Source organism: Cynocephalus volans, chromosome 2, assembly GCF_027409185.1.
Source record: "Cynocephalus volans isolate mCynVol1 chromosome 2, mCynVol1.pri, whole genome shotgun sequence".
Taxonomy (NCBI): domain Eukaryota; kingdom Metazoa; phylum Chordata; class Mammalia; order Dermoptera; family Cynocephalidae; genus Cynocephalus; species Cynocephalus volans.
In genome coordinates this window covers 81,529,913-81,547,974 of record NC_084461.1, presented here as the reverse complement: position 1 = coordinate 81,547,974, position 18,062 = coordinate 81,529,913, and the positions used below count along the sequence as shown (strand labels likewise).

The 18,062-nt window shown below is 34.7% G+C and overlaps 1 protein-coding gene across 1 annotated transcript in view; it reads left to right on the top strand.

The window, feature by feature from the left end:
• Positions 1–5,414: 5,414 nt before the first annotated feature.
• Positions 5,415–18,062, top strand: part of KIAA0825 (KIAA0825 ortholog) — a 379,872-nt gene continuing 367,224 nt past the window's right edge. Inside the window, exon 1 of the mRNA XM_063087402.1 lies at positions 5,415–5,478. The gene's annotated coding sequence lies outside the window, so the exon portion shown is untranslated. The remainder of the gene's footprint in view (positions 5,479–18,062) is intronic.

The following is an 18,062-nucleotide window of genomic DNA, read 5'->3' as shown; positions in this document are numbered from 1 at the left end:
GGCAGTGTGCCTGGATGTAGGAGTGGGGTCCGGTCCCTGGCTCCAAGCCTTGGGTTCCTTTGTGGGCCCCAAGGCACTAGTGGTGTGAGTGGTTGTGGGCAGGGGTCCAGTCCCTGTCTCCATGCCTCATGTCCCCTGGCAGGCCTCAAGGCACTGGTGGTGTGCCTGGGCTGGAACTAATTTTTTATTTTGCTTATTTCTAAAATGGGGGAACTTCCTATGGGAACCAGTACTTAAGCTCTGTGGCTGAGCTAAATTGCTGCTTTGCTGCTGTTTTCCTAGGGAACGCTTTTTGTACAGCTCGGGATTTAATGGTTGACCTTAAAAGTACTTCTGGCTCTCCAGAGACTTGGTGCACTTGGGTTGTGTAGAAACTCTGATCTGGGCCTGAGTTTTTTCATCAAACTGCACCCTATGCAATTCTATATTCCCAACCAGTCTCCTGTGAGTGGTCCTGTGCTGACTGGGGGGTAGATCGGCTGTCCTTGCTGTATCCCAATGTTCTCCCAGTGGGCCTATCTCCCCCACCGCCTGTGCTCCAAATACTTTCCATGGGATGGGCCCTGCGCTGGTCCTTTGTGATGACTCACCAGCCTCTGTATGGCCCCCCTTTTTCAGCTGTTCTGGCTCCTCGCTCCTGCATGGGTTCACCAGAACCCTATTAGTGGCCTTGCTGTCCTGGGGGCCACCAAGGCCCTCTTCTTCCCTGCTGCCTCCAAGTAACTACATCTGAAGGGCACAGCTGTGGCCTCTGCCAGCTCCTGCTCCATGTGCTTAGCAGTTCCAGCTGTAAAGTGGCCATAGCCCGAAAGTCTCTGAGTAGTTTTTTCTTTCTCTCATCATGGTTTCACCTTCATGAACTCTGTAGGTCTTTCCTCCTCTTCCCCTGGGCTCCCGCAGCCCCAGCTTGGCTGATGTTACATTTTTATAGTTATAAATTGGTTGATTTGTGGGAGTGAGTGACACTGGGGACCATCTATTCCACCATCTTGACTGGAACTCCCCTCTCTCTATATTTTTAAATTGAATAATTTATATTTTTCTATCATAAATTGCTAATCCTTTCTTCAGTCATCTTGAATCTGCTGTCAAGCTCCTCTTGAGAATTTTCTTTTCATTTTTTGTACTTTCAACTGTAGAATTTCCATTTGGTTCTTTTTAAAATTTCTGTCTCCTTATTGAGAATCTTAATTTTTGATTTGTTGTTGTCTTACTTCCCTTTTATCCTTTAAATGTGGTCACCTTTGGTTCATGATATACATTTGTAATAGCTGCATTGAAGTCTTTGTTTCTTAAAAGCCAACATTTGTGGACACTCAGACAATTTCTGTTAACTGCTTTTTTCCTTTTTCTTTGCAGGCCTATAATTTCTTGTTGAAAACTGAACATTTTAGATAATATATTGTAACAAGTCTGGATTCTGATTTTTCAACCTGAAGGATGTTGTTGCTCTGATATTTGCTTGTTTTTTTTTTTTAGTAACTTTCCTAAATTAAATTGGTGAAATCCATCACCCCTCTGATGTGTGGCCACTGATGTATGTTTTGTTTTGTTTTTGATTCTTGTTTTTAGTTTTACATTTGAATTCCTAGGACTTGCCCCTGTGTCTGTGTAGCTTAATGGTAGGCTTGTGTTTGGACAGTAGTTGTGCTTAAACACTTCAAGTCAATATGTTTTTCCTCTGCTCATGAATCTCTGAATTGATAGAGGAAGGCATTTGAAGTTCAGGCTGTAGGAGCCGGCCATGGGCTAGCCCCGTTCCCTGCAACACACCTCTGTTCCCCTACCCACCTCCCACCTCCCCCTACCACTGTTCCACAACAACATCTTTGAATGTAAAATAATAATAATAACAGTAAGTAAATAAATTTAATAAAATAGAAAAAAGAAAAAAAAGAGATTAATTTTAAAAAAATTTAGGCTGTATTCAGGTGTGATCCAGCTTTTACTTTCTGCTGTGCTCTCTCACATCTTCTCTGTGTATGTGATCATTTAGCCTCAGGGTTGGCCAGGAATGTAAAGCTAGCTTTGTGCTTCTCCAGTCTACATTGTACATGCTCTCAGCCTCAGCAAAGAATAGGCTTGTGCCAATTATGACCATGACATTGGACTCTAATAGAGCTGTTGGCTCTTCTTGCTTGACCACTTCCAAAATCGTTACTTCCACTGACAGCACTGCTGGGCTTAGGCATCACCCATCACTCTAGTTTGAGTGAGAACCATTTGACCATTGCAGAAAAGTTTCTGGTCCTAATGATTTTCCCTAGCCTGGAAGATATTGTGTACTGAGTGAACTGTGGTTGGTGGTGATAAGAGTAATGCCAGGCCAGAATATAAGAGAGTCCTACTGTTCTTACCTAAAGGCTAGCAGTTTTTCAAATATAAAAGGTTCTCAAATTTTTGTATTCATTGGTCAATTTCTGAACTAAAATGGTTGTATTTGTCAATTTTGCATAGCTCTATAGTTTCTTTTTGGTTGAGTATTTGCTGATCTTACTCAGCTATAGCTCTAAGTCCTGCTTCTGGTCTTGTTTTATGTATGCAATTTTTTCTTGATTTTCTTAGGATGATGACAAATTTACATGTTCTATTAATTGATTTTATTTCTGTTTTCTTTGGAGTAAATTTTTTAATCTTTGTCTCAAATATAAAAAACCATTTTTTTTTTTCAATTTTTGAGTGCTCCTTGGCTGGGCATTCATATTAGAAAAGAGAAAGTCAAAAAGCTGAGTAGAAACTATATTTGGATGGCACAGATTTTACTGGTACTGTTTACTTTAGAGCGAATAGGTGGGGAACCATTAGTATGCTAGAAGTCAGCTAAAGGCCAGAATGAGGACTTTTCTTTGGGACACCCACACCCACACTCTCTATCCTAGTTTTCTAGACAGTTAATTCATTTGTTCAAACACAACACTTTTCCCATTTATTTATTTATTTATTTATTTTCTTTATTCGAAGTCAGATATTTACCTCCAGACAGGAAAAAAAACAAAGTAGTTGTTTGTACAAAAGGTGGGAAAGGAGTTTCAGTGTTTCTTGGACAAACCTTCAATTGATTGGGTTTTTTAGCCTCACTTCTTACTCCAAACTTCTGCCAAGAATATCAGGTCATTTCTTTAATTGTAGCCCTCTCTGCACACATTCTATAGTTTGGCTTTTCCCATTCTATTTCTTCTGTGAATGCTCTTTCATCTGTCTTACCTTATACAAATTTGTAGTGATAGCTCTTTCTCTTCATTGTTCTGGGTTTCTATCTCCCATCCCCACAACACACCTTTGTTATCTTTTTAAGGGGATATCTAGAGGCACAGAAGAAAAATATGTGCTGCTTGACCTTCCTAACTAAAAGTTTTGTGCACATATCTTTAAACAGTTGCAGTGTAATGTGTATGTGCCCCTTTGAGTCCTGTTTTCACTTTTAAGCAATTTCTACATTACTATCCTTTTTCATAATTGTTGTTTGTAGTAGATGATAGGCATATTTTTAAACAGTTTGTTTTATTTTTGTTGGCAGTATAATGTTTATTGTTGTTTTAGTTACTGCCTCCTTCTCTTTCTTTATCCTTTCCTCCATCCTTTTATCACACACATTCACCTTTCCTCAAATAACCAATGTTGACATTGACAGTGTGTGGAACAGTAAGTCTAATTTTTTTTCCTTTGGTCAAACTGATTGGCTGAAAGCTATCAAGAAGGGCAGTTTGCTCTAGAATAGGTTGACATTGTCATTAAGAAAGTAATTTTAGTTATTTATGGGTTTTCCAAGAAACCCTGTGATTTCAGCTATAGAGTAGGTGAGTGATGTACTGTATCTCTGTAGTGGCTTCCTAGCATTGGCATCTCCACCTTAGTTCTTAGACAGAAATGAAACATTTCCTTCATTATAATTCCTTTGTCCTTCTTTGTTCAAACTCACTTCCCAGAATGGCCAAGTTGTCCATGAGGGTTGATACCTGTTTCTGATGAAATAGCAACTGAGATTCAGCTTAGAATAATGGATGTTAGTAACATTTAAGGATTCGTACCAGAGAAAGGCAAGAAGTATGAAGAAAATCAATAAATATAGTAAGAAACAATTAGAACCTTCTTCATATCAATTTCTTAGACAAAGTAGCCCTAACCAAGAGATAAGTTTTGGATGACCATGGATAACAAAATAGCCTTTTCTATTAATTAATGCATTTATTGTTTCACCTTTTTAAAATTTTCTTTTAGAAGATAAAGAAATAAAAAATACAGATTTTGCAAATAAAGTGGTAAAACTCATTATTTATGCATGATGTAATATCAGAAAAAAATAAGAATTTAATAAATATCCTGTATGAACACATCAATATACAAAAATTATATACATACATACAAATGGAAACAAAAAAATGGAAACATTTTTGCAAAGACATTATTTACAATAACATTCAAAATATATAGTGCTTATGAATAAATCTAACATAACAAGATGTGTAAAACTGTCATGGGGAAAATAATAAAGCATTGTTATGTGACAATAAGACCTCAATACGTGAAATGATATACAATACACATGGTGTGGAAAACTCAATGCTGCACAGTTGCCGAATTTGATCAATGCAATCTCAGTCAATTTCCTAACTGTGTTTCTTTTCATGGGGATAATATTTGACAAAAGATTCTAAAATTATCTGGAAAGGCAAAAGGTCAAATCCAACAATAACAACAGTGTACTTTGGTGGAGAAAAAGACAAATAAACTGGTGGAACCTTATTAATGAAAGTATAGTCCATGGACCCATAGCATTGGTGGCATTACCTAGGAACTTATTAGAAATACAGAATCTAAGGCCCCAAACTCAAATCATCTTAATCAGAATCCATTTTTAACAGTATCCTCAGGAATCTGTTTTTAACGAGATCATCCAAAAGAGTGGGGATAGAGATGGTTTTAATAAATAATCTGGGCCAACTGGTGACTAAACAGGAAAAAGTCATTAGATTGAATGGCATTGCTTGTTTTATATGGTGCAACTGTATGTGCCTTACTTTCTTTGAGTAACCTTTCTTCTGGAACAATCAATTTTTAGTGATAATAAAAGGTATGTTTTAAATATGCATTTTATTAAGTGCACCTTTTATCCATGTGCCTACAATTTGTGGGGTATCTTGTTAATAAGCTTTCTCAGGTATCCCATTATGGGGATGTCTTTATGTATTTCTAGCATCTCTTCTTTATGGCTCAAGCCCATGCATCATAATTTAACTGGTAGTTGTCACTACCAGTGTAGACAACTAATGTTGTAAATGTACCCCCCCCCCCCATTGTGGCAGTGATAAAGCTCTGTTCAATTATTTTATAGATACATTTTATATATTTTGGAAAAAAAACTCTGCTGAAGATATTAAAGGATGGTTCTTCTACTGACAACTTGTAAGGAAATGATTTTCTACTGGCTTAGAATTAGAAGACCAGCTGATTCTTAAGAGTCTTCTGAAATAAAATTAGGTAAGAAATGTTTTTCTTCATGTTTTGAATAATTTGTACTGTGCCTATCAGTTTCCTTGAAGGCTTCTTTAATTCTATTCCTTTGGCCTGTAAGAGAATACAGCTAGCATTTTCCTTTAGGAGGGTAGTATGCCAGCCAGCTGTCAACTTTATGATGTACCTGATCTCCAATGTCAGGGGAAGCACAATTCAATTTTAAACCAAGTCTTCTGCACGACAGTGCAGCAGGGCTGCCAAATTTTCTCTTCATGTTTCTTTCTTTGAAATTCCCCATTCTACACAAACAGTATGCTTTTATTTTTAAATCCTTTGTGTGAGTTGAAACCACCACTAACTGACTGTACTCGTCTTTAGTTAAAAATCAATGAATTGAATGAAGTAATTCGTATTTCGGTTACCCTTTCTAATTTCTAGAAAATAAAATACCACTGCTTGTTTAACTTGTGACTTGTCTAAACATGTTGAAAGCATTGACTATAAGGCATAACACTCAGATTCTGAAAGGGAACTGTGACAAGTTCAGTCAAAAGGGAAAAGAGGAATAATTTATAAAAGGCACTGCAGATAATGATGCCAGCCAGTTATTTTAAAATGCATCCATCTCACCTTTTAATGAATTAGATTTGTCAACAGCAAATGTTTTATGCACTACTTCTAATAAAAGTGGCATGCTAGGAATGCAGTGCTTTGAGGTTGGCTTCTTCAAAGCTTTAGAGTACCTTCAATTCAAAGATATTTTTTAAATAATAGATATTAAAATATATTTAAATAATATTAAGGTTGTGACACAAACACCAAATGACAAAATTTAGGAGTTTCAAAGCAGAGGCTGACATGTCATCACTATTTCACATAGTAAATGTTTTTTAAATTAGGAGCGTAACAGACTGATTTGGGGATTGTGTGTCAGTTTAACTATAGATTCTCTTGTTGTATTGGTTGGTGTCACAACCTTAATGTCAACTTCTCAGATAGGTTTCTACATTTCTTTTGGTTTGGGGTCATTAAAAAATGCATATGATAAATCTAAGAGGCATAAATAGGTCACACTAGAGTGGAATTCCTTGCTTCTCTGGAGTTGAGATACAGCTAATACCTGCCTCATAAGTGGAAAAAGTTAGCTAAAGCATCTTCAGTAAATTTTTGTTTTTCAGGTATTTGATTCAGAAAAATGTAAACCCAATTAACAAGACATGATGTTGGTGTGATTCTGTTCACACTCTATTCTTGTACCTTTAATCCTAACAATTTGATCTTGTTGGCTATCACTTCTATAGATATTAAGAATCACAGTTCACACAATTGATTTTTTTTCACTGAAAGCACAGTTTTATTTCATTTGGAGAATCTTTATTTGATGTAGTTGAGTACAGGTAAACCCTGCCTTATAAACTTCCATATGGCAGTCCTTTATATAAAGCATATTTATGGTAAAATCTTATTTTTTAAAAAGTAACACTTGTGATAGAAAGTAAAATATAAAGTAAAAGTGCATTTTTAAAAATTTTAGTACAACACCAGACCTTAAAGGGGCAACCAGGGTTATTGCTTATCCCAATCTCTAGGGAAAGAGAGAAAGGAAAAAGAGGAAGGAGAGAATACTCCACTCACCCAAATTCTTCCTTTTTCCTTTGTTCTTATCTGTTGTGATCTCACAGAACAAGTTTGTATTGTCTATGTTGAATTTAGTTTTAATTAAGAAAAATAAATATGGTAGAATTTGTTGCACAATTGTTTTTTCATCATCTGTGTTGGAAAAATGAAAAGATAGGCAAATTATTTATTGATCTTTTCTTGCTGACCCACTAACCAAAACCACTGCATAGCTCTCATCTTCTCCTTGGTTGAGCCAACAGATTTTACCCTTTCTGGTTTTTATCAATGACTAGGAGAACATTAATCTTTCTTTTCTAATGTACTCCATTTCTTCTGTGTTTTTTCAACGAGTAGTTGAATTTGATAAATTTCTTAGTTTTCACTTGGGAAGGTGCTGTGAAATTTTATTTTTATTCTTATCCTAACTTTACTTTTCCTACCCTCTGTTCCCTCCCATATAACATCGTTATTGAATCACCACAATTCTAAGTCATATTCTTTCTAAGTTCCAGTCCTCAACAGCAAGAGATAATTATGCTGCCCTGTGTGGTGGTTTGAAAATGTCTGTGAAGTATTTGGTTAAATCCTCCAAACTCATTTAAACTATAGCGGTGCTCTTCCTTGAACATATTTTTTAAATTATTGTTATTGTCTATACTAGTACTAGTTTTGATATCTATTTCATTAAAATGAAATTTTTAAAACAAAAATGACTGTTTCTAAATTCACAGGATGCTATTTAAATAAATGAATTGCAACTCAGTATGTACCTGCAGTATAAAAAAGTTTTCTGGCACAGAAACGAAATATGCATTTTAAATATCATAGACCAAGCCAGCTACATGCAAATTCATTTAGAGCAGTTTCAGATTTATGTATTTAATAAAGCTGGATAGTGGATCTAACTTAATGTATTTAATGTCCTCCAATGTACAGTGATGTTCTCATGACTGCCTGGAAAAGAATGATGACATTTTATTTAGTGTTTCTTCTAGATCAGTCAGTTCTATAAATGGCTTTATAATGGGATACAATATATGCTTTTAATAGTTTTCAATAGTACTAAGAGGTAACATTTGCTGAGTTCTTTCTATATGCCAGGGACTTTTCTAAGTACTATCTGTGGATTACCTAATGTAATCCTGATAACAATCTTTTAATGATATTACTATTTTACAAATGTGGTAAAGGTGTATGAGGAGCAGGTTACACAGCTAGTTAGTAATGGAGGTGGATTCAAACACAGCAGTGTGACTACAAAGTTCAAACTCTGAACCCTTGCTATTCAAAATGTGATCCCCAGGCCAGCAGTATCACCATCACCTGGGGACTTGTTAGAAATGCAGAATATCAGACCTATTGAAAAATCTGCGTTTAACAAGATTCCCAGATGATTGGTATATTAAAATTTAAGAAACAGCTTTAAATCACTATACTATCACTATGCATCCTGCCTTTATATAAAGAATTAAGTATCTTTTAAAACAAATTTCTATTTTCATGTTTCATACTGAATTCCCATTTTTACATTAATTTGGGGATTCCTGGCATATTTTAAGTACATTATGATGAGATCTAATAACTAAACATAAGCAGGGATCACGGTAAACCCAAATCACTGTGAAATCAATTGTATAAAGAGCAGAAAAAAAATAATCCCAAAACATAAACAAGTCTTTCTCTATACAGAAGCAAATAATTGTTCCAACGTCTAAGACTCTTAAAATCAGTGTAGCATGCTGTTTGAGAACAGACTCAAGATAGGCTGCTTGGGTTTGAATCTCACCTATTTCTAGCTATGGAATCTCAGGAAAGTTATTTAACTCTTTTCCTCTTCTGGGAAATGAGGTCTAAAGCCGTACATTACAGGACTGTGGTAAGAATTAAATGAATTAATGCATATAAAGGATTAGAACAGGGCCTCTCATAAGTGAATAAATGTTAACTACTGTTGTTCTTACCTATGATTCCCATCTTGGAATAGAATAGTTCACACCTCATACTTCTTGGTTATCTATTGGAAATAATTTGACAAATTTTTTTAGCAGAGCTCACCACATAAAGGGTGAGTCCTTTTTTTTGCTATTGGAGTCCGAATCACAAACTTCAGTTTTTGTATTTTCTGAAAACTCCCTGTGGCACTTTCTTTCTGCCTGTGAGTTCTGCTAAATGCCACTTGATTATGATACTTAATCAGTTAAGTCCAGTCCAATCAGTTCAAAATCAAAATGAAATGTGTTAACAATATATTGCAATTTTAAGTATATGTGCTTCTAAACTGAATAAAGATAATTAAGATGTGAGTCCTTTTGGCCAATCTCTTTCATAAGCAATACAGGAAAATTAGATGGATAAACAGTGTTTGTTTAAAGGCTGAATGCTCCAGAAACTGGTTTGTTTCCTTCTGGGTGAACATAATACTGAAATAATCGTGGTAGTCATTAGGGAAATAATGGTTTGGTGTGTAAGTACTCACCTAACAACTTTTTATACATCTAATGTATAAAGTGAGAGCACATGTTTTTGGAAACTACCACTTTGAAAGCTGATTTGCCAGAGTCATTGAGATAAAAATGCTTGGTAAAAAGAATGTCGGACCCACACCAAGAGAGTTGAACTCACTAGATCTGGGATGGGGCCTAGGTGTTTGAAGTTTTAATTAGTATCTCCAGTAATTCAGCTTAAATTATTTTAGGACTACACTTTGAGAAACACTGCAGTACAGGCAAAAACATATATTGGAAAGAAAAAGCTTTTGTTGACTACCCATTTCTGCAACATTGTCCTCTTTGATAATTGTTTTTTTTTCAACTGCTGACCCCACTTTTTTTTATCTTCGTTCTTTTTCCTACCCTCTGTTAGTGGTCCACAAGCCAATCCTTAATTTTCTGCTTTTCTCTTTTTCACTCTTTCTCCAAGAACCTCTCTCCTGGATTTATCAGTCATATCTTTACAGATGGTTCTACAAAATGATCACAAAGGTCTCTTTTTAACCTAAAAATCTCTGAACCAAACTACAGATGCAGAAATCAATTTAGAAGCTGTGAGCAGCATTAAAGGGGGGGAAAAAAGAAGGAAAAGGAATAGAATAGAAAATATCAGAGAAGGTATTAACGATGAGTAATGCTTTTTGAAGCTTTTGTTTAAGATATGTATGTACACACACACACACACATTTTTTTTCTTAACCTGTGGGTTATAGTCCAAAACTTTGAACAATACTGCCTGCATCATAGTCGCCTGAGCTACAGTGTGACTTTATGAGCACTATCCTTTCTCATGTATTCCTCTTCTACATCTCGTCCATGTCTATTCTAGACATTCCATTTGTATGGCTCACTCAAAATCATCATGTCTAATACTGTATTTGCCATGCCTTCTTATCATCATTTTTCTCCTAAGTTTTAAAAATCTATTCATAAACTACCATTCTATCAGTATTAAAAATTCAGAATTTCTTTTGTAATAATTTAGCTCTTAAAACTAAGAGCTAAACTTCTGATAGCCTCATCTCTCTACCCTGTCCTAATCTTGGGCCTTAGTCTGCAGAAAACCATATGGGCAACTATAGTAGTCACCTACTACTCAGCTAGCTTCATGAAGACTAGCATGTACATGCAACGTATGGTATCTTTGCCTGCCTTTATCTAGACCGTAAAAGCCTTTGACAACAAACATGCCTTACTCTGAATGATGCCCGCCTCTTTATTTTATCTTTACTGTCATAATTGATCTTTATCCACACTGATTTTTATTGCTCACAAAAAGCCATACTCTGACTTTTACCCTTGATAGTTTCTAATGACATAATCCACAAGCTTTCTGCCTTTTAGTATGACTTTATAATTCTCACATTATTCTGTTTGGCTTCTCTGGTGCATTAGGTCTAAAGCCCGTGTTTGATGGCTGGAACATGTAACAACTGCTTGGTTTTCTCACAGCTATAATTGTCACCCTCACTCAGTGGCCCCAGGCTATCTATTCACATGTTCAAAAGTTATTTCAAAAGCTATCTTTTATTTTCTCATGGCCACATCTTCTTCCTGTTTATCATCACCTTCATCTGGATTAATTCATTATCCTCCTAATTTATTTGATATTCCTACATCTGTTCTCTCACATCACATCAAACCATCTTAACACCTGGTTTATAAATATTTGTAAAACACTAGTCATGTACTGCCTTAGTAAAAAACCTTCTATGACTCCCTGTTTTGTACAGGATAAAGTCCAAATACTTTCCTCCTGGAGAAAAAAAAGCCTTAAAATACCTGGCTATAGCATACCTTTTCAATGTTTTCTTTTACTATTTTCATCCATGAATTTTCTGCTCTGGCTCTCCAAAACAGTTCCATTTATGCTCCTAGGATGTTCTCGTCACTTTAATTACCAGATCTCTCAGTCGTTGGTGGTCCATGAATCTGGAGCAGGTAGCTGTGATTGGGGTTTAGGAGTGGAATCCCAGTACATAGAAAGAAACATCAATATGGGGACCTCATTACATATTGACAATAAGCACGTTAGTAAGACCTTAGGTTGTTCTCTTAGGAACAGGAGAGAAATAAGCAGACTAACTCATTTCCTCTTTCTCAAGTTACTGTCTGGCTGAGGCTTCTTATCTCCTCCTTTCACTAGTTGTTGGTTGTTTCTCCAAACAGAAGAGGGCTTGATTAAATGTCACCAATAGTGGGGCCTGTGAAGCTGTGGATTTTGGAAGATCACTGGGCTCACACCTTTAGGAATGCCTTTATCTTCATTTTTATTGGGGAGTTTCCAATGTTCATCTGCCCGTAGGGAGCACCCTGCTACAGGACTCTTAGATCATTTGTTACTTGTACTACTCAGATGATACTACATTAGTTAAATCCTTGTAATATTTCTTGTATTTTTAAAAAATTTGTTTGTACTCCTTAGAGTATCAAAAGTAAGTCACGCTCATTATCAGTTCAAAAAAAAAAAATTATAAATAAGAGTAAACACTCCCTTTCTCCTGCCTCTTTTTAGTTCCAGCACTCACAGATTAGCATTGCTAATAGTTGTATATCCTTTTTGATTTGGGGGGATGGTTTGTTTTTTCAAAAATATTACATTGCATCATGCTGTATATATAGTTTCAACCATGTCATGCCACAGAGAACTACTTTTTTTTTTTTTTTTTTTTTTTGGTGGCTGGCTGATACAGGGATCCAAACCCTTGACCTTGGTCTTATCAGTACCACACTGTAACCAACTGAGCTAACCGGCCAGCCCCATTATCATTTTTAATAGTCCCAGATTTTTAGTTTTGAATAAAGTGTTATTTAATAGTCATGTGGAAATAAACCAAAATAGGTTTAGATAGACCTATACTTTTTACTTCTAAATTCTGACATGGTCTTATATGTGAGATGCTAATGTAGTGAAGGGAACTCTTGCTTTAACATATGCTTAAGTTGGTGATAACCCATTTCTCTTTCCTAGGACCCTTCCAGCAGTAAAAAAGCTAAACACATATTTTTTTTAAGGACAGCATGAAGGGTGTTTGCTATTAAAGTGAATGTACTCAGACACAAGCAGTTAGATCTTGGTTGATGGTGGTGGCAGAAGTATTCGATGCTGACACCCCTGCTGGCAACTTGATCAGTGTCAGCCAGTTGTGCTGGGCCTATGTGCTGGCCAGTGTATTACACAACACTTTCTAGCCTTTATTCAGTCTTGCCGTAGAGTGAATGTATTTGAAACCTCTGTTTCTACAAGGGCTTTATCATGTATAATATGGTATAAAACTACAACTACTTATTTATTTTGTTGTGGGTAATGCATTTTTATTTTGTAATAACCCTTTTGGCAACAGTGATAACAAAACAAAACAGCAGTGCACACTTAAAATAGTACTTGGTTTCCTGATAAAGACTATGCCCGAAAGTACTACATTTCAATACTTAGTTACAAAATGTATATTTGTGTATCAAAATGTACATGACTTTTCATTTTGATCAAGTGCCCATTCTCAATCTCTCATTTTCAGTTTCAAGTTATCTTGTACGTGCATGAAAAGTTAGACAATAGCTGTTAAGTATTGGCTCCATTAGATCTTCATCAACAATTAAATGATGCCAGTTGTACATCAGTATCATTGGATAAATTTAACTGAAAAAAATCATTTAATTTCAATAATGTTTCGAGTATCTCATCTAATCATGAAATCAAAGTAATACATTTGGAAGTTCATTCTGTCAAAGCTGAAACTCTTGACATTATTTTTAGTACTATTATAAATTGAATTACAAACTACAAAATAAATGATAAAACTATTTGCTTTTGGTGATATTAAATATATTTTTGTGGAACACAACATCATAAAAATGGTTTTAATAAATTTACAACCTGTGGAGATAACTATACTTGGAATACGTTGTGTTACACACAGTAATTCATAATTACATTAAAAAATCTGCAATATTTTACCAATCCAAGTGGAAGGTGTAACTGTGAAAAAGTACAAATATATTTATGAATACACTAAGTAAACAGTCTATAAATTTTTATGACTAGACTCAAGTTGAGTAAAACAAAAATAACTTAAGCATGTTATTAAGTGCTTAAGGCAGTATGCACTTTCCCTCTTCAGATTTTAGAAATGTTTAAGGCTTTGAAGAATTACTTTGCAAGTCAACTGAAGTGTCCTATCATGGTATTAAAGATTTTTGTAAATATGTCTTCTTAATTTTGACCATAGTTTCTTCAGAATTCATTAGAAATCTTTAATCAAAGCATCCAACAAGTGGAAAGCAAATCAGTTCGGTTTATGTGAATCTTTTAGGGAATTGCAGTCGTAGAAAATAAAATTTATAAGTAGGAAGACATTGAAATGTATCCCATGAAATCAAAGCGGGGATTAAACAAGTAAAATGGTGAGAGTTCAAATGGTATACAAGATTTATTTGTGAAATTCCATAATTGTGCTTTGAAATATCTAGACTTATGCAGGAGATATTTTGATGGAGCTGATATTTTTTTATTGGGTAAATTTTTATATTCTGGTTCAGAATGATGTGAAACTGAGAAAGCCTACAATTTTGCAGCATTTAAATTTAGCAAAACCATACCAGCCAGCTGCCCAAACAAAACAAAACAAAACAACCTTCATCCAATAAATCTAGCAAAACATTCAAAATAATTATAAAAATTTATTTTATGAGTTTTGTTGTCTTAAATTACTGGTCAAAGAAAGGCATTCTGATCAAAAATCTTAAGTGTAGGAGATAAACATGTGCCTTTGCATGGAGGACTGAAACAAATGTAGACATTGCAGATCATTAAGATAAAGTCCATGCTTTGATATCCACAAACTAAGCATATTGAAAAAAATGGAGATCCATAACATGCTGGCATGTCTTTGAAAAGGAATATTGCACTTCCTGTCCAACTTAATAAAACCAGGAGGATTTAGAAGGAAAAAAAAGAGAGAGAGATGCATTCTGCATGGAGACAAAAAAAAAAAAAAAAAAAGTACCTGTAAAAATATTTGAGCTAAAATATTTATGTATTTCATTATTAAAAAGTAAAATTGAGAATATGCTCCATCTAGCAAAATTTGCTCTGAACTTAATGTTTACCAAGTAACTTAGGACCTGAGGGATAGTATTTTCCCAGGTAAAAATACTATAATCTATATAGGCCAATAAGCTCAGCTGGCTAGAGCACAGTCTTATAATCTCAAGGTCACAGGTTTGGATCCCCATACTGGCCAGCCACCAAAAAAAAAAAAGTTGTATAATCTATATAGAAGAGTCAATTGAAGGTGTCAACAATTTTAAATTTACAAACCATACCTGCAACTTGGAAAAATATAAAAAATAATGTCATATTGAAAAAAATGCATTCTTCAGAAAAATATCTGTGGATGACAGATACAACTAAGAAATTGATTAAAGTATACAGGAATGTATAAAGAATCTTCTGAATCTTCTGTTTACATATTTTAATGTTCAAACAATATAAAAATCTTTTGCTTTAAAGAGCAGAGACTTTTCGAAAGAATATTATTTTTAAATACAGTTTTTGAATATAATTATTGTAGAGGTCCATAAATATAACCACTTAACTGGATAGTAAATATGCATTTCAAAATTAAAATTATTTTTAGAATCCCCTTTTAATCTCAAAAAGATGTCTTGGTTTGGATGATAAATTCTGTGGTCCATCTGTGTATATATGCTTCATTCCCTTTTTCCCAAATTCTGTTTTCGTTTTTCTAAATGCTTGCTGGATGTTTATATCCAATTGTATTTTTTGTACTTCAAATTTATTATTCTAAAATGAACACACAACCTAACTCCATCGTTGGATGAATTGACCAAGAAAAGGTGGCATATATACAAAATGGAATACTATTATGCCTTGAAAAAAAATTCTTTATTTGTGACAAGATGGACAAACCTGGAGGACGTTGTACTAAGTGAAATAAGCCAGGCACAAAAAGACCAATACTGGAATGTTCTCACTTACATGTGGAATCTAAATAAATTGAACTCATAGAAGCAGACAGTAGAATAGTGGTTACCAGAGGCCGAGGGGAAATGCAGAGCATGGGGAGATGTTGGTCAAAGGGTACAAATTTTCAGTTATACAGAAGGAATAAATGATAAATATTTAAGATAATGAATATGTTAGTTATCTTGAGTCAATCATTCTACACTTTATAAGTATACCATAACATCACTTTGTACCCAATAAATATATGTGATATTTTGTCAATTAAAAAAAATTTTTGAAATAAAAAATTTTTAAAAGAACACACTATTTTCTCCCTACAAAGTAAACTCCTTCCTCTAATTTTTTTTCATTCTCTTAAGAGTATATCTGTAGTACTAATCAGACTTAAAGTCTTGTTGTAAACACCGATTCCTCCTCTCTCTGTTTTAAAAAGATCATTCTGGTAACAGGATAAAGAATGAGTGAGGAGGTAATGATGCAAAAAAATAGGGAAACTGGAAAACTACTGTAATAATCCAGATGATAGAGTTTGAACCTACACAGTTTCAAACATGGACGAACCTGGAGGACATTATCCTAAGTGAAATAAGCCAGGCACAGAAAGACAAATACTGGAAAGTTCTCACTTACATGTGGAATCTAAATAAATTGAACTCATAGAAGCAGACAGTAGAATAGTGGTTACCAGAGGCCGAGGGGAAATGCGGAGCATGGGGAGTTGGTGGTCAAAGGTTATGCATGGTACACAGGGGCAATAATAGGAGGAGATGGATGTATATGAGAGAGATGTCTATGGGGTTGGTGAGAGAATGTTGAAATGTGGGGAATGACTCTCACATTTCTGACATGAGTACCTAGCTTGAATTGGAGCTGTTGACTATCATACAGACATCAAGAGAAAGAAAAAGTTTCAGAGAGAAGATAAGATTTTAAGTTTGAGATGTCTGTGGGACATCCAAGGGGTGATCCAGCATGGAGCTGAATAGTCAGACACGAGCTCCAAAACACAGGTTGTAGCAGAAGACATGATGTGGATGAAATCATCCTTTCAGAGGACCAAGGAGAATAGAAAGAAAGAGTTGGTAAAGGAAAATGAGCTGTGTCCGACATTGAGCTGGAAGGGAAACAGTGGTCAAAGAGCCAATGGAACGGCCTTTGGGAAAAGGAAGAACCCAGGACTAGGGTCAGGTGTACCAGGTTGGAGGGAAGACTGACGTTAGACAATTGTGAGATCTAATAACTTTAGGAGGAATTCAGGCCTAGCTTTAAAAGGAAATGTTACCAGATATATTTTATAGTTTGAAACTTTTAGATTTAAGTTTAATAAATTAGCTTGAAAGATATAATCATCCTTAGTATAGATTTGCACTGTAACTTTTATTCTAATATACCTCTACAAACTTATTATCATTATTCATTTTTGCTCTGAGGGTTTTTTTTTTTTTTTTTGAAATTTTATATTGTGTGTACAAGGGCACACTGATTAGTATGGAGTGGACTTTTTGATATCTTGTAAAGAATATCAGTTTTATTATAATTGACACAACTTTTCTAGAAATCTGACTTTGAAGTCAAGTCAATCCAAAACAATTTTTTAAATCTCTTTAGATTTCATTTTTAGAAACTGTTTCTCAATGGTGTCTGTGGGTAAAATTTTAACTGTTTTATATTTTGACTTATTAGCTGCTACTTTTCACAGTTACATCAAGAGTGTATGCTGTATCTTTAGACTTCACTTAGTAAAGTACCTAATTTAAGTAGTTTTTCTCCTGTAATCTATACCTATGCAATATCTCATGTTCATTTTGATCCCTCAGCTTTGGTATATGATTATCTCTTAGTAGATAAATGCTGGGTTCTTTCATCACAATTACAGTCATTGGTCTGATAATCCTGTGAGTCAATCTACATGAAACAAGAAGCTTATATCAAACTCCTGGCAGGTTTAGTTAAAATTATAATTCATGCTCAACTGTAGAGATTGTCAAGTGTGGAAATAATATTTGTCCAGCTGGACAGCTTTCTTTTGTAGTTGCTAAATGAAAGTTGAGATTCTGTCTGCTCCTTGAAAGCTTCTGTGTCATGAAGGTAATTTGGACTGTTTGTGGTTTGACAGGGATTATTAAAATCAGATGAAGTGAAGGGAAGCAAGTGTGAGAAAGCAAAATTGACACTGACACTCTCTTTTATTTGCAGCTTGGATCATGATGGCTATGTTGATATGATAGATTCATTGTTGAGATATGTTAAGCAGCAAATAAAGTAAAAAGCAAGTATAGTGATGGATTTTTAGATTTAACCTTGAAGAAATTCAATATTTACTTTCACTGATTGCTTTTTAAATAGTTTTTCAGGTCATTTTATATAAATTTGTTTTAACCACCAACAAATTATCCTTCTATTGAACTATAGAATTAAAAAGTATTCTACAAAGTTTATATGACAGGAGGTTAATATTTAAAAAGTAGACCACAGATTAAAATTATAGAATTTTAAAACTAGTGTGTCCT